At 39.7% G+C, this 16,361-nt stretch overlaps 1 protein-coding gene across 5 annotated transcripts in view; it reads left to right on the top strand.

The window, feature by feature from the left end:
- The window catches only part of LOC109032426 (uncharacterized), a 109,723-nt gene that overhangs the window by 86,408 nt on the left and 6,954 nt on the right, over positions 1-16,361 (top strand). The window lies entirely within an intron of this gene.

The raw sequence follows: 16,361 nt of genomic DNA, 5'->3' as shown, positions 1-16,361 counted from the left end.
GGCCACGATCTAGAAACTATAGGTAGGATGAGGTCAACAATGAAATTCGTAACACACCAGGAGAAGCAATCAGGTTAGGACGAGGTTAGTCGGTTTCCTTGGTTTCTAATGGGACTGTTGCTGAACAAGGACTTATTTCAAATTCAGAACCAACTGTTTGAAAATCCGTGTCCAGACATGAAACCTAGCTATCCCTCAAAGGAGTTTACGATACAAATTTCATCGATAAATCATTTTTTCAAAAAACTTGCCGTAAGATACCATAATAATTAGGTTATGACGAGAATTGTAATTGGATCGCATTTCGCAAAAAGGAACCAGCGCGATCACAGTGTTTTCAAAATCGTGCAACCTCTCCTTTTTTCTCTCTTTCTTTTTAAAAAAAAACCTCTAATATAATGTACAATGCTCAAAGCAAGTATTACATTTGTTTTCCTTTAAAATCAACAATTTTTTGGCGGAAAGCCAAAACTATTTGCTGCGCTGGTAGATTTTTTTAGATAATTGTGAAGAAGCAACATTTTTACAACACTGGAATCGCGCTGTTTCCTTTTTGCTGAATACAATCCAATTAGACTCTTCTACTTTCCCCGCCCGCCTATCGAACGACCGCTCCATGTGTTTTAGTTTTAAATGTACACATTTTAACAGTAGCATACTAAACTTTTTTGGCATATTCACCTAAAAAATCGTCATGTTATGCAGGAATAATAAAGATAATTAATACATGGCGTGATAATGTACGGCCAAAAAAAGTTGCGTGTCTTTCTCTTATAACAACTCCTCGACTGAAGTTGCATCACGGATCAATCATAAAAATGTTGAAGTGATGCTTTTCGGTGGAGGCAGCAGCAGCCGATCAGCTCGAGTCTGATCAGTCGGGCTCCGCTAGGACCGTCAAAAGGCACCTCGTTGCTCAACCATCATCGGCCACGGGAGGCGGCGGAGCAAACCTGTTATGCGTTTCCTAACCTCCCCACTCGTATCCGTAGGTCGCACCTGAAATTGACCGAGGATCAGACATAGTTGCGGTTCACAGTCATCCACAGACTGCGAGGGAATATCCTAGACGATACGGTTTTATTTATAATCACCTCTTAAAAAACTTTCACCGCCCGGCAAATTTTTCGCCAGGCTGCGGACGAGTGCACTGAAAGCAGAGGTTCGCTTCCTCGAGCCGGAGTCAAGGTGCTCTATGTCCATTGCATGCTGTGGGGATCCTTGAAAGTCGGCAACACTGTTTTTCCTCCATTTAAATGTATGTAAAACAATCGATTCCTGGCGACGCATAAAATCGATATTTTCGATGAGTTTAAATGGAGGTAAAACAACGTTGCTCAATTACAAAATCGCCACTGGTTGCATTATTCGGTTCATGCATCGGTATTTTCATTTCTGGTAACCGTATTCCAGGCAGGTTTCAGTTTTTCATGAAAAATATTTCATGAATGTCCAGAAAGATATGGATAACTATTTTTCGAAATTAAATGCAAAATTGAATGAAAGGCAAATGGTTTTGCTTTTTAGCGTTATTTTAGTGCGGGTTGCATACTCAGTCCCTGAAAATAACCTGACGTCTGTCATACTTACTCCTTCGTATACTCAACGTCATTTTTTGGAAACTTCTCTGATTTCTCTTTTCTGTGCGACAAAGTATTCTTGTAATATTTCTGGCAATAGAATCGTTCCATTCGTCTCCGAAACAAAATGGAGCAGTGACTGAAAAGCTGCATATGAGGTACGCGTTTTTGCAGTTCCACCGTCGATAGTTTCCATGCACCTTGTAGTTCCGAGAGTTGAGTCTATTTCACGGGTCATACGATAGCTCCGCCGAGCGATGTACATGTTTACAAATTCGTGATACGAATGCCTCTGGCAAAATTTTCCTGCGTTGGTTTTGGAATCATTGTCTGTGAATTTCATCCGCGGAGCGTGGATTGCTTTGTGGTGGAAGTTTGACAACAAGTGATCGAAATACCACAATGACTTTCCGAAACGTTCGTTGAGTTGTTGAGCCACATCATGGTGATCTATGCTGATTCAGCGTCGAAAACAAGCAGAGAAAGAGAATCTGCTCCAGTTTTTCGTCTAGCCTCTAGCCGTGGATCACGCTCTAGTCTAATAGGATTATGGTACTTTGAACGCTTCAAACCACAATTTGATGACGTCATATCGACGGCCAAAGTATGAGACCGAGTACCTCTACTACGGTGTTTCAAAATTTCCGTTTTTTTCTGAAGAGGAGCAAGCTAACTTTATATCTCAACATTTCAACGGCGTAAATCCGCAATCACATATCTCGTTCGCGGTGTCTGAAATTCTCCGCCTCTATGTTATTTTTTTTATAGAAGAACAAATTGGCATCATTCCTTGAAGTTTTTGCAGAATTTTCTGCGCACAGGGAAGAAAAATCACGGAAGTTTTAAAGAATTCCCGTTGAGTAGTTTTCCGTTTAAAAAATAAAGTGTGACAGGAAATCTGCGACGCCACAAACCAAGTTATGTGATTGCCGACTTACACCGTCGATTTCTGCAGAATATTCTGTTAAGAGTGCAAAAGTTTTGAAAGTTTTCAAGAAATTACGTTGAATAGTTTTCCAAATAAAAACTATACAGCTGCCAACTATTCAAACCTGGCTTTATTTTCTAGAGGGAGGAAGGGGAAGGTGTGACATGTACCTGACGCGCATTGCCCTGGTAAAAATTGGCGATAAGAGCTGCGTTTCAAAATACCATAGGAATTCTTATAGCCGGCTAAAGAATGCTACAGAAAATCATATAGCTGGCTGTAGATTGCGGAGAAAATCATACGGCCGGGCTATACGAAGCGATAAAAAATTATGCTGCCGGGCTATAGTTCCTATCGCCGGGCTTTACACTTTATCGCCTGGCAGTTGCTTTTTCGCCATCGACCATCAAAGGCTATAAGAAATTGTGTAGAAATTCGTGTGCTTTGGAAATCATTAAGTTTGATACGGAACCACCTTAATATTTACAAAACACACATTATATTTTCCTTTAATACATATTTTTTTTCATCAATTAAAATGAGAATAATCCATACAGGATCTGCAAACATTTCAAAATCATGAGTTGAATAACGCTGACTCCGCCAGATTAAATATTAGAGCTTAACACAAAGCGGAGCGCGAGCGGCGACGCACTGGCGCCTACAAACCTAACAGGGATACTTCTCGCATTGCGCAACGCGTGAAGTATCCCTGTTAGGTTTGTAGGCGCCAATGCGTGTTTCGCGCTGGCTGCCCGCCTGCCACGGCGCTTGAAGCAACTATTTCACACCAGAGGTATTGCACAGTATCATACGAAACTGAAGGCGCTCTAATATATTAGTAATGGCAGGCATCCATCAAAAGTACGGAGCTTTCCTCGCAAAATAAATCAAGATACTACGGCCCAAAAAGAGAGCAGTATTCCAAAAACTCACTAAGTCCTAGCATTCGTAATTAGTAACGTTTAGCATACACTTTATCGCCAAGCTGTTGCTTAATTGCCATCGGCTAAAAAAGGCTATAAGAAATTATGTTGCCGGCTATAGAAGCTATTGGAAATCTTACAGCCGGCTGTAGGTCTATGGTATTTTGGAACGCAGATTCTACTGCCAATTTTTACCAGGGTGGGGATGGGTCCAAAAATCTGCAAAAACAATATGGCGTCATTCATGGACGGGCCCTCAACCACAGTCAAATTTACTTATACTGATTGTTACAGTTTTTTAATATTTCAAGACTTTTTCCAGTTTCTCCCTTCCTTCGACCTTTGAATCTAATTATTTACATCGAGGTATCTCAGGATGTCCGCACCCATGTTGATTTCGTCTTTTTCTAGTAAGCCAACTTGAAATGTCGAGAATCATTCGGGGAAATTATGTGCTCATGCAAATGTGGTTTATGTTAAAAAACAATTATCAGCTATGTAACGTTTTAAAATTGAACTGCATTCATTTTTCTAGTAAGGAAATTCTATCTCTGGTTCATTATGGAAACAGCGTATGTGCCAGCAGTTTCCCTTCGACGTTGGGCACTCGTCTGGATGAGCCGGAACCAGAAGTTCTTTTTATATCGCAAAATACTGTCAAGTTTTGCTTCAGATCTAATTATATTTATTCGAGTTCACCATTGGCGCTCGAGATTTTTTTAAACAACAGAAAAAACACCCAGGAAAGTGTCTACGGATCTAGTCAGTCATTTTCCCTCACAAAGTAATCAGATTTAACCAGAAATGTTGCAATGTTTCAAAGCCACAATTGAGCATCTTTGAACTTGAACTCTCCAAATGCGATGCCGCAAGTCGAGAGTTGGGAATCCTCTAATATTATTATATTATTCATGGTATTTACACCTGCATGTATGATTTATCACGTGAAGATGTAAATAGCTAAGCAGGAGCATGGGATTTCGGTAATCCGTAGAGAGAAAATGGAATATGTTTGTGAACTAACCTTTCCAAGTGCTCGGTCTCGCTGTTTCTTGAAGAGCAGTTCCTTTCAGCCTTCAAACGCATTACTCTCCTTTGCAATTGGTTTGAGTTGCCGATTCTCAAAAAGCAAAAAAAAACCGTCTTACGAGCACAGTAATATAACGATTTCAAGATCCTGTTTTTTTTTTTCCTTTTCAAATGAAACAGGAAAACTCAGCAGTGAGCCAGTCGCCTTATTCGCCAATGTCAGCTAATATCGAGGAACCGGTTCTACACTGCCGTGCTAAGGCAGAACGCCGTATGAACATTCGAGAGTTGCCAAATTTCCTTCGATAAAATGTTCATTTTTGAGGAAAGATATGAATATTTTTCCTTGAAATTTTCAGGGACTTCAGGTGAAATTGCGAACAAAATTATCTGGAAAATTGGAAGGAAAATATTCATAAGTTCACCAAGAAATTCCTGTTTTATCAAAGGAAATTTTGCAACGCCTGTAGGTTTATACGACTTTTTTCCTTAGCACGGCAGTACAGTGCTATACATCATGTATTCTACCGCGTTTTCGTCGCCCGTTTGTACAGAGTGGTTCAGAAGCAAGAGCAAATACTCCGGGAGTCTAGTTTGTTGATCTAGATACGCATTTTTTTAAAAAAAAACTTAAAGTTTTTATTTCAAAAACCGCTGCTCCTCGGAGACAAAGTTCCCCTACATTTAAGGAAGTAATCGGTTTTTCAAATTTTGGTAACGCTACACGATTCTGATGATTTTAGACAGGGATTCCTTAAAGGCTTTACGCACATTGGATGTGAAAAAGTGAGGGAAAGTAATTTTGTACAAGGTATTTGGTGGGATATCGAATTTTTGAATGGCAAACATTATTTATTTTGTTTTTTTTTTCTCCATAAAATTAATGGCCTCCCTTTCCTTAGACTAAGTTTTTGTCTGTATTAGGTATAGAAATAAACAGATCAGTTAAAATCGCCCCTGATTATACTACCTCTTCGTAATTCCAGATGATAAAGCGTATCTACTTTTCAGCATCCCAAAATTTCCACTCGAAATTTTTATTTGCACTAGGGAACTAATTGGACTTTTTATCTGAAAATTTCACGGATTCTTCCTCTACAAATTTAGGCAATATTTCCGTGAGATTTTGGACGGATATAGCAGATTCTAATTCGTAAAAATATGAACTGTCCAAGTCAATTTTGCAACCTTGGAGTGAAATTACGTTTTTTCGCTTGGAAAACGACGATTTGATTTGTGAGCGTTGTCGCAATTTGAAAAAAAATACATATCTAGTATCCGAAAATTTGGTATGTAGCTAAATGTAGCTCTTTAAGGGAATGTGATTCTCGGAAAAAAATTAAGCCTCTGGAAGTCCTACAATGATCGAAAGAATAAACGCTTCAAAGTTTCCACTCCATCCCGAATCCTCCAAAGTATTGTTCCTTACTTTACTTGAATTTCCTCAATTTATGTATGCAACTTGGCACCAGCGTTACATGCTTCAAATTTTAATGCTCACCACGACGCGCAACGTCATACACGGTTTTTTTGTTAATGCGAGTAACAGGGCATACTCGCGGGCGTTGCCACGTGGTTCAAGGTAAATGACCGGTTTTCGTATCGTTGGCGTGAGCCGGCTAAAGAGCCTATTATCTGCACGATTTAGCTACAATGCATGCGAATTAAAGCTCGCGAATTAAGAGACCAATAAACTTGAGTCCGCTTCCGTTTCGTGTACTTGAGAGAAAAATCAGATCAAGTACGCCGCTTTTTCGACCGTCCTCGCCCATCCTGATGATCGAACATTTTGTCGTTTTCCAAACGAAAGAACGTAACTATATTCCAATGTTACGAAATTTCCACTCGCAAACTTTGTTGACACAAGAAAATTGGAGACAAAAATCTCAGTTATTCTATCATAGATTGCAAGCAAAAATCAGCAAAATTTGAACAATAATAAAACTGACATATTCTTTGCAAATCTGAATTCTTCGAGCCATTCTGCAATATTTGAATATTTTTTTAAATCAGTTATGTTTTTTCGTCTGAAAAACGACGATTTGTGCCACTCTGGTTCTATTACGGTGGCTATGCTCTGAATCTACTGCCTCAACGATTCAAACTTTCCATTCGCACTTTAGCCTACAGAGGGAAACCAAATCAAAACAAGACCTAAAATTTCCTTCCATTTTTCTGCACTACTTCATAATTTTGTAAGAATTTAAAGCCGTAATGTTGATTTTTTTGTGGTCAAAAATGAAGGACACCAAGTGTGAAATTTTTGATGCGATATACTTTAAAGTTTTTTACGTTTTTTTCAGTTTTTTAAGTTTTTTATAATACTTTAAAGTTTCAGACACGATTCAAGTTCTTTGAGACAAAATTCTTTTTCAACCAGATGATTGAAGAAGAAAAAAATCAAGAAAAATGCACATTGTGAGCAACGACTTGAAAAAAAGTTGGCATTGACAAAAAACTTTCAACATTTTTTGTCAAAGGAACTTTCCGAAAGGAATCAAGGACTAAAACGCACTAAAATCTGCAGTCGGACGAGATAGGAAGGAGGAGAAAAAAACAATTTTAAACTTTTGAATGACCGCGCTTTACATCTAAAATTTTTAAGTGGAGCAACCGGTTTACGATGATAGGCACTATAAACAAACAGACCATTCGTCGACAATACGGGAGCTAGAGGTCACGCAGCTCAGTGGAGTCACTGGTCAGGTGAGAAAATGCCCTATTGTCTGGCGGAAATTTAAGTTTCCTGAGTCCTGACATGATCTCTAAATCCTACGAGCGTTTGGAAAAGACACCCGAACATCCAGCTGACAAGTTTTTATTGACCGTGCTCTGACCTTCATAAACGAGTTTGCTGTACTCTCCCACACCGGTTGGTGTACAGACTCGTTCACACCCGAATACAGCCACTTCTTTTTCTAACTGGACTAGGCTCGTGCCAACTTTATTCAAATTTGTGTGTAAAGACCATGACCGAGTCACCTTGTCGATTAAAAATTTAAGCGAAATCTTTTTACATAGTAAATAATTTTCATTTACTCGAAAGACGCAACATTCCAATCTAACTCATCTTTGACCCATAAGATCTTTCGGTTTAGCCGAATATACTTTATTTATTATCCATTAACTTTTTTTTTTTTTCTTTTTTTTTCCCCAAAAATCTACTTCAAAAGGTTTCCGACATTCCGCATAGTCGCCGAGAATAAAATGTAGCAACTTTAAAGAGTCACAGTCCGCTGTCTTTATGTCGGCCGACTAGGTAATTAATAAGTATAGCCCGTAAAAATGCCGACTTCACAGCGCTGTTCTGCCAAAATGAGTTTTAAATTCCCGCCGAAACTTTCATTTAAGGATTGTTCTTTGATAAGAGTTCGCTTGGGGTTGATTTGAAGGAAACTCTCGCGTTTCCGAATAAGGGCACTTTTTCGACAGGCTCTTCGTTTTTTACATTTACGGTAACATCAAATTTTATTAAGTACACTTAAAAATATTGAGATCAAAATTTTATTTAGGTCGCGAGTACCACATTTTTAGTCACCACACTGAAATTCTCTAAAAATGTTCATTTTTGTCGAAAACTTTGATAATGTCGAAACCGAAAACTTTGGTGGGCCTCGTGAGTCGACGCTTGGTTTTTGTTTTAACCGAAGATATTTTTTTCTCTCCGTGTAGAAGGTACAATTATTACTTTAATCAATGATTTCACTGATATCTAATACTCAATTATACACATTGGGGGGGGGGGGGGGGCTGTGATCCAATCAAAGCGAGAGACAGAAATGTTTGACTAAGGGACTTGTGGGTGGATTAATAAAAAATCATCCTCTCGATTGACCTTCCTCATTTGTGTTTTATATTGCAATATTGTCGCTCGATCAATGTTGTTCGATTAGTCATTGATCGATTTTTAATAGTCAGCCAATTATATTGCAAAATTGTCTCAGATCTTAGGATTCGTTCGTGCACATTATTCGTCTATCGCGATAATTCCATAGAGAAAAAAAGGAGGTGCTTGCATTTCGGGCATCTTGGAATTTTTTGATGATTTGATGACGTAGGTCGGTACAGCGACGTTTGCACATTGTACGTCCATCGCGATAATTCCATAGAGAAAAAAAAGGAGGTGTTTGCATCTCGGGCATCTTGGAATTTTTTGATGATTTGATGACGTAGGTCGGTACAGCGACGTTTAGCGTGAAGAGGACGTCGCTGTACCGACCTACGTCATCAAATCATCAAAAAATTCCAAGATGCCCGAAATGCAAACACCTCCTTTTTTTTCTCTATGCGATAATTCAGTTTAGTTTATGTTGCGAATATCCCCCGCCCGGAAGGCGAGCTGCGCTGAAGCTACTGAAGTTATGTTGCTTGTTTTTTCTCTCTTTTAACGCACACATTGTTGTTTTCCCCCATTATTATTTCGTTCGAAAGCATGCCGACGCGTGCATAAAAAAGCGAGAAGAATTGTGAGCATCAGGTAGTGAGATCGTACACAGAGGATGATGTGAAGGGAAAAAAAACAAATACCGCGAGCAGGAAATTACTCTCAGTTGCCATTTTTTCGAGGCCGCAAAGTCATTGTCGTCTCGAATAGACGAAGTTTACGCACCGGCATTTGAATTGGAAATGTACGTAACGGCTGAGTTCAAGTCGAATTAACAATAGAGCATTTTTGATAGAGCTACGGATATTCTCTCTTCCTCTCCTTGAATTTTGAATTTTTTCTAAATACCTAGGCGTAGATTGCTTGAATACATCAAGACTTTTCAGATGCCTCATCCTGGGTTTGAGGAAGAAAAAAAAATCAGAAAGTTTTTGTTGAAAATTGAGATCAAATTTGCAGGTGGGGATTTTCCACATCTATATTGCTGAAGAGAAAGGTATATTGGGAAATATGGGGTTAAAGTAGCAGAGGTCTTATATCTTTCCTTCTTTAAAAGCGTATTGGATACTTTATTCCTTTATTTTTGCAAAACTAATGACACATCATGAGCGCGAGGTACTGTTTCCTTATTTTTCTCTCATGGCAAAAGTTACAAGCGTTTCTGCCAAGTAAGAATCCTTTTTTAGTTCTCCATTCATCATTTGAACTAAGTAAGTAGGTGCTAAAAAATGGGATTTTGATCTGACGCTCTATCCTCAAACGCTTTCCATCAGTGGCGTGACATGCTTTGCGAGAAATCAATTGATCTGCGATTAAAATCTATGGAAAAGTATCGATACACATGGTGTTTGCAATGAATACCCTAATAAGATCGATTCTTTACCATAGCTTCAAATGGGGAAATATCGAGAGTCTATCATTCATGCCTCGCCAGTGCTTCTTCCCATGCTGCGGTTTTTTATTTTATTTATCGACGGCGTAAGTCCGCAATCACATATCTCGTTTTCGGTGTCTGGAAATCTCCGCCGCTTTGCTATTTTTTTAAAGGACAACAAATTGATATCATTCCTTGAAGTTTTAGCAGAATGTTCATCGTACAGAGAAGAAAAATCACGACCGTTTTAAAGAATTGGCGTTGAGTAGTTTTCCGTTTAAAAAATAAAGTATGACAGGAAGTCTGCGACGTCGCAAACCTAGTTATGTGATTGCCGAACTACACCGCCGTTATGTATTTTTATTTTTTTCACTCTGAAATTTAACTTGGAATCCATTTTTTTAATCATATAATCAACTCATTTAGAGTTTTATGAAAATAGAATTTTCAATGCAACTATATTAAGCCTTTTTTCTTCCTTTGGATCTTAGACAAATTATTAAAGTCGTATACTTATCTCGCAACGTCCAATCGAACGTGATACTTAATATATCTCAAGTAGTAAATTTCGACAAAAAAAAGGAGCATAATAAGGGTCGTAAATATTCTGCAAAAAGATGGTAAATAAAGGATAGAACTTATGAGAACCTTGTGAAATAGCAGGTGTAAGTTCGCCGCTAGTTTTATACGTGCCTTTTAAACGTTAGAAATCCGCAGAAAACTTTTCAAAAGATTATTTTATCCATGCACGATGGCAAGTTTTTCTTTGTAGCAAAAAGCAGTTTTTATTGTGACTAGTTTCACTTGTGTCCGGAAGTTTTTATTTAAAAAAAAAAGAAAAACAAATCGGAATCTGGCAACTGGCACGTGGTAGCTACATCCAAGTTTTTTGCACTTGTTTTGTCTCTTTTTTTTTTCACATTTTATAATCTTGTTTTACGAGCCTTTGATACAAAGAGAAGGATCTATTTAGAAACATTTACAGAAAAACTCTCCAATAGGAAGATAATTATGTAAGTTATAAATTAGGCGAATCAATTCTCTCTTTTTCTTTTGCCTCCCCCCCTCCAATCGACGTTGAAGAGGGATTAATAATACAATCGATAATGCTACAGGCAGTTATCATGTTTTTCGGCCCACCTCGTTATTTTCCTAGGCAATAAAACTTAAATTCTTGAAGATAAATTCAAGCATTCTCTCTTCTGGACGTGCGTGTTATTTTCTATTCCTTACATAATTAAAGGCCAGAGAGCGGAAATTTGTTTAAAAAATGTTCCCCAAAAAAAATGCTTCAATGACCTTCAAGTGAAAATTTTGCAACACCGCAATCGCGATACCTACATGTTTTTCCCCAATTTCAGCACTGATCTGAGTTTCGATGTGGTGTTCGACTGACAGCTCAGTATGCGCACCGTTAGAGCGTGGCAGACCATTAGGATAATGATCCTAGCGCTGTTAGACGTCTTTCAATTCATGCCTACAATTTTTGACCTCTGGTTCGAGCTGAATTTTCTCCTAATTAGCAACCTACTGCAGTGGGGACCAATAACTCCAACACCTCAAACTTCGCGGAATATTTCTCAGCATTTATTATTCGAGTTCATATCACAAACTAGAGTTACAGGAATGATGAACGCACTTTTAACAAGAGGCAGTATATACAATCATATGTACATCAACAAAGCTTTAACATATAATATCGACGGGTTTCGTCAGGAGTCGTCAGTTTTCGGCAGAGCGCCTCGGGCCAGGCAGCAATCACCAACCGCAGGACAATCACAGGTTCATCGTTGGGGTTCCACTTTCGTACAGCGATGGACACTTCCAGTCCCTTCCGTAGTCGGAAGTCGCATCGCACCCGCACCAACCGGAGTAGTGGAACTTATTCCGGGTCCCTTGGAATTCACTGTAAACCATTCGACCGGTCACGACTTGGAGGCACTACATAGAGAATGCACTATCTGCGGCCGAAGGGATGCTATGTTTACAGCCGCACTATGCTGGATAACCGCGCGAGTTTCCGGCACTGGGACGCGAACTAGAGCGGAACTACCTTTCCCTGAGAACTGCGAACACAGCCGGGTTATTCCCGCACTTGTTTGGCCAAGAAAGGTGTCCGGCGGTACCTTTCTTCGCGAACTACGAGCACAGCCGGGTTTTCCCGCACTTGTTTCGCGGGCAGGTCGGAAAAGGCGTCCGTCCGGTGGTCGGTGGGATTTCGGGGTTACTCCTTGTCGGACTCGTTGTGCTCATCGTTGGCGTGGAGCTCCGGCGCGCAGGCCGAGCACAGCGCGATCATGGTCTTCTTGAAGGCGTCCAACGTGACCGCCCAGTTGAACGGGAGGAGGGCCAGGAACTTGTCGATGATGCTGTACGCGAGGTTTTTGACGGAATCCATTTTCACTCGCAACTGTTACCAAGAGACGGACGAGATCGTGCGCGGTTGGCTGAGACTGGCTGACTGGCGGACAGAGCGCCTGCGTCGCTGTCAGCCAGTGTCCCCGCGCGCCGCTCGCCCGTAGCGCCAGGCAGCCACCGGTTTCCTAGCGCCGCATTGCCGCGTCTACGCGTCCACCATGAGTCAGCTCTCACTCGGATTTTTGTGCCGGGAGGTGTTGTCAAGTCGGAGCTGTGAAGTGTACTGCCGTGCTAAGGAAGAACGCCGTATGAGCCTTCAGGCGTTGCCAAATTTCCTTCGATAAAACATACATTTTCAGGGAAATCTGTGAATATTTTTCCTCCAATTTTTCAGAGCATTTTATTCACCACCAGATGTAAATTATCTGAAAATTTCAAGAGAAAATTTTCATAACTTTCTTCAAAATTAAACCATTTTACTGGAGGAAATTTGGCAACTCTCGAATGTTCATACGGCGTTCTTCCTTAGCACGGCAGTGTAGTCGTGACTGGGCCAGTGTACTGCCGTGCTAAGGAAGAACGCCGTATGAGCCATTCGGTATTGCCAAATTTCCTCAGATAAAATCACGAATTTTTAGGAAAATTTGTGAATATTCCTCTTCCGATTTTTCAGAGGATTTCGCCAGTAATTTGATCTGAAAAACCTGAAAATTTAAAGGAAAAATATTCATAACTTTCTTCCAAACTATATATTTTCTAGGAGGAAATCGGCAACATTCGGAAGCTCATACGGCGTTTTTGCTTTGCAAGGCAGTGTACCTTAATGACCGAGCACTAATGAGTTACCCTAGTTTTTGTAAATGACTTTTGCTCGCCTGCTGATGACCCATTAGTAACGCGACGAGCGGCCCACGAGCAAAATTAAATTCGCCAGGGAAGTTAAGTTAGAGCACCTTTACCCATGGAGAGAATATCGACATCGTGGGACACTGATTTAGGGCCCAAAAATGAAGATGACTCTTGATTGGAGGTGGGTTGCCAAATTTTACTGGTTACCCTCCTGCTGCATTTTTCCACAACATTGTCACACTATCGCCCCAATTTTAGTGTATTATTGCCAGGAAAATATTGATACGCAATAGTTTTAGCAAATTCCTCGTTTCCCGGCCGAACACGGAGAGAAAAACTTCGTGCACGGGACTCGAAGTTGCGGTCATATGGATCTCTGAAGTTTTCGGATCACGCATCCAAAAACTTGAGGTCCAACTGGCGAAGTTCGGGTCAGACATCTGAATTACTTAGGTATGTACCGGATACTTCAGATGTGTGACCCGAACCCTTCGGTATGGACCTAAGTACTTCAGATGTCTGACCTGAACTTCGGCAGCTGGACCTCAAGTTTTCGGATGCGTGATCCGATAACTTCGGAGATCCATATGACCGCAACTTCGGGTCCCATGCACGAAGTTTTTTTCTCCGTGAAGGAACGTTAGTACATTTCAAAGTTGCCAAATTTAATTTCACAATTCTTATTTTTACTCGGAAACTATGTAGCATTTTTTTTATCGAAAAAGTCACTGGTTTTTCCATGGATCGCTATAAAAATTCAGCGAAGTTTTGATCAGACATTGCGCTGTCATTTTCGTGTAAAAAAAAAATGAGTTTTGTAAATAGATTTTGCAACCTTAGAGTGAAGATCCTTCATCTGGGAAACGACGAATTTTTGAAGCAACCTCTTTTGCAGGGTAGGAAAAGGATCGCTGCGAGGAGGGATCGGTATGGGTCTCTCGCAAGCTGACGACACTGCTTTTTCTCTATATAAATCCATAATAAACAATCGATTTCAGGCGCGGCAACCGACTTCGATATATTTCGAGTGTCTAACATGCGTTAACATGCCGCTTAGAGAGAATCGCGACTACGGGAAATCAGAGTGAAAAATGTCCCGTTTCCAGGAATTGCGACAAAAATCTGCTCTCTGGATACAGAAACACACACGCGCGTACACACTCAATATTCCCCAGCCAGTTTCTGAGAATTTCTGTACTCGACTTTGAACTTTCACGGGAAACCTCGATCCCTATTCAGGGCATTATTCCACGCAGTGGCGTGGCGTGCTTTGCGATGTATCGATTGTTATGCCATTTAAACCTATGGTAAAGAATCGATTATTAAGGTGTTCGCTGCGAACACCCTGTTTATCGATCCTTCTCCATAGGTTTAAATGGCATAACAATCGATATATCGCAATTCACGCCACGCCACTGATTCCACGGTGCTCCCTATATTGTTCTCAAAATATATTCTTAAAATATCACAAGAAGAGCAAACATTTGCTCAGCTCGTACATCGCGATGATACGGAGGATTGATGCCCATTTTTCTTTATTTTTTCCCCCTTACAGATGTACTGGGAAATAACGGCCGAAGAGGGAAAGTCAGCAAAACACAATACTGCCGTGCTAGAGAAGAACACCGTATGAGCCTTCGGATATTGCCAAGTCTCCTTTGATAAAAATCGAATTTACTGAAAAAATTTTGAATATTTTTATCGATCAACATTTTCAGAAAATTTTGCACGCTATCCAATCTAAAATATTTGAAAATTTCAAGGAAAAATATGCACGAATGTCGTCAAAAATACATCTTTTATGAAGGGAGAGGCAACTCTCGAATGTTCATACGACGTTTTTCCTTAGTACGGCAGTATAGGAAAGGTTGATTTTGCAGTAGGTTTGCCGATGATACATCGTATTGTAATACGCGGGAGACTGACAAAAAACGATGCTGAAAAAAAAATCGCCGATAAAGTTGCGAGAAGGTCAGACTTTCCATTAACTAACTTTTTAGCAACAGACTCCCAAGGGCAAATCTGATTTATTCAAGAGCCTCACCAGAGGAGCAAAAAATATCCACCTACTAATACCTACGTTTATTTGGATGAGTGCTCAACAAACGATGCCGATACTCACAGAAAGTCGAACTGCTTATTTATTTTTTCCCCTTTTTTTTCTCGCACTCACTCGCTTGAAAAACTCGCTCTACTCGAAAAACTCGCGAGACAAGTAGCATACCGATGAAGGAACTACCAAATTATCGATCTTAATTGCGGTGTTCAAAAGTTTCCACTCGTGATTTACTTAACACGGGGATACATACTTCGACTTTCAAAAATTTTCAAATTAATTGAATGAATCTGCCAATATTCGGCATGCCAGGGAATTTTATTTTCCAAGCGATTTTCGTGTCAGGGAAGCGTCAAAGAAATCGGAAAACACGAATTTTCCGAAAAAATTGTCGCGAATTTCACTCTTGCAGGAAATTCCACCAAAATTTCTATCAGGATTTCTGCTGATGTCTTTTAAATTTTAAAAATGAGGCAAAATTATCTCGCATAAGTCTAGGCGTCAATTTTGCTCTATTTATTACATTATATTCCTAAAACATGAAAACAATTCTTACTTACATCTAATAAGCTCAAACGTGTCAAAAAATTAGGAGTTTTTTCCCTTTTGTCAGGGAAATGTCAGGGTTTTTTTTTTTTTTTTTTTTTTTTTTTTTTTTTTTTTTTTTTTTTTGAAATTGCTATGCTCCTCTCCATTTGTATTGCCATAAAACTCTCGGTTAATTCTCCAAAGTTATGGTAAAAGTATAAAAGTACTTAAAGGTGTACTCTCCAATAATATTCGCGTGTCTGGAATACTTGCGTGTAGAAGTCGATGACCTATAACCAGGAGCATAAATATGTATGCGCGCTTTTCAAGGTTCTTACGGGTCCGTAATTTCCAGCAAATGGATCCAGATCCACTGCTCGGCGACGTTTATAGATTCAAGTTCGCAAACATGCACTTATTATTCATCTGATATTCCAGATCAAAATCCGATAACCCATTTCGTATTTTCATGTTATTAGTTCTCGGAGAGTAGTTTAAAAATATGGCTCTGCATGGAGAAAAGGGCATCCGTGAATGGAGGTATCGTTTTCAAGAAAGCAATTACCGTCAAGTTGAGTCGAAAAATCGAATTTCGACGGGAAACAAGAGCGCCAGGTTGTGCGATAAAATTTCTATTTTTCTTTTTTAGTCATTCAGAAAAAATTTGATTTTTGCGCAGTGTATCTGGCAAGAATAATGGAAAACAAAATCTAATTAATATCTCGAAGAATAAGTTGTAAGCGTTCCGTTCATTATCGAGTCAATAAAAAATCATGAAGTATAAATACTCAAAATTGGCAAACTAGTGGCTCAACCTCGGTCATGATCAGACAAATCTGAAGGATACAG

The sequence above is a fragment of the Bemisia tabaci genome, chromosome 2 (assembly GCF_918797505.1).
Source record: "Bemisia tabaci chromosome 2, PGI_BMITA_v3".
Lineage (NCBI taxonomy): Eukaryota > Metazoa > Arthropoda > Insecta > Hemiptera > Aleyrodidae > Bemisia > Bemisia tabaci.
This window is presented reverse-complemented; position numbering and strand designations above follow the sequence as displayed.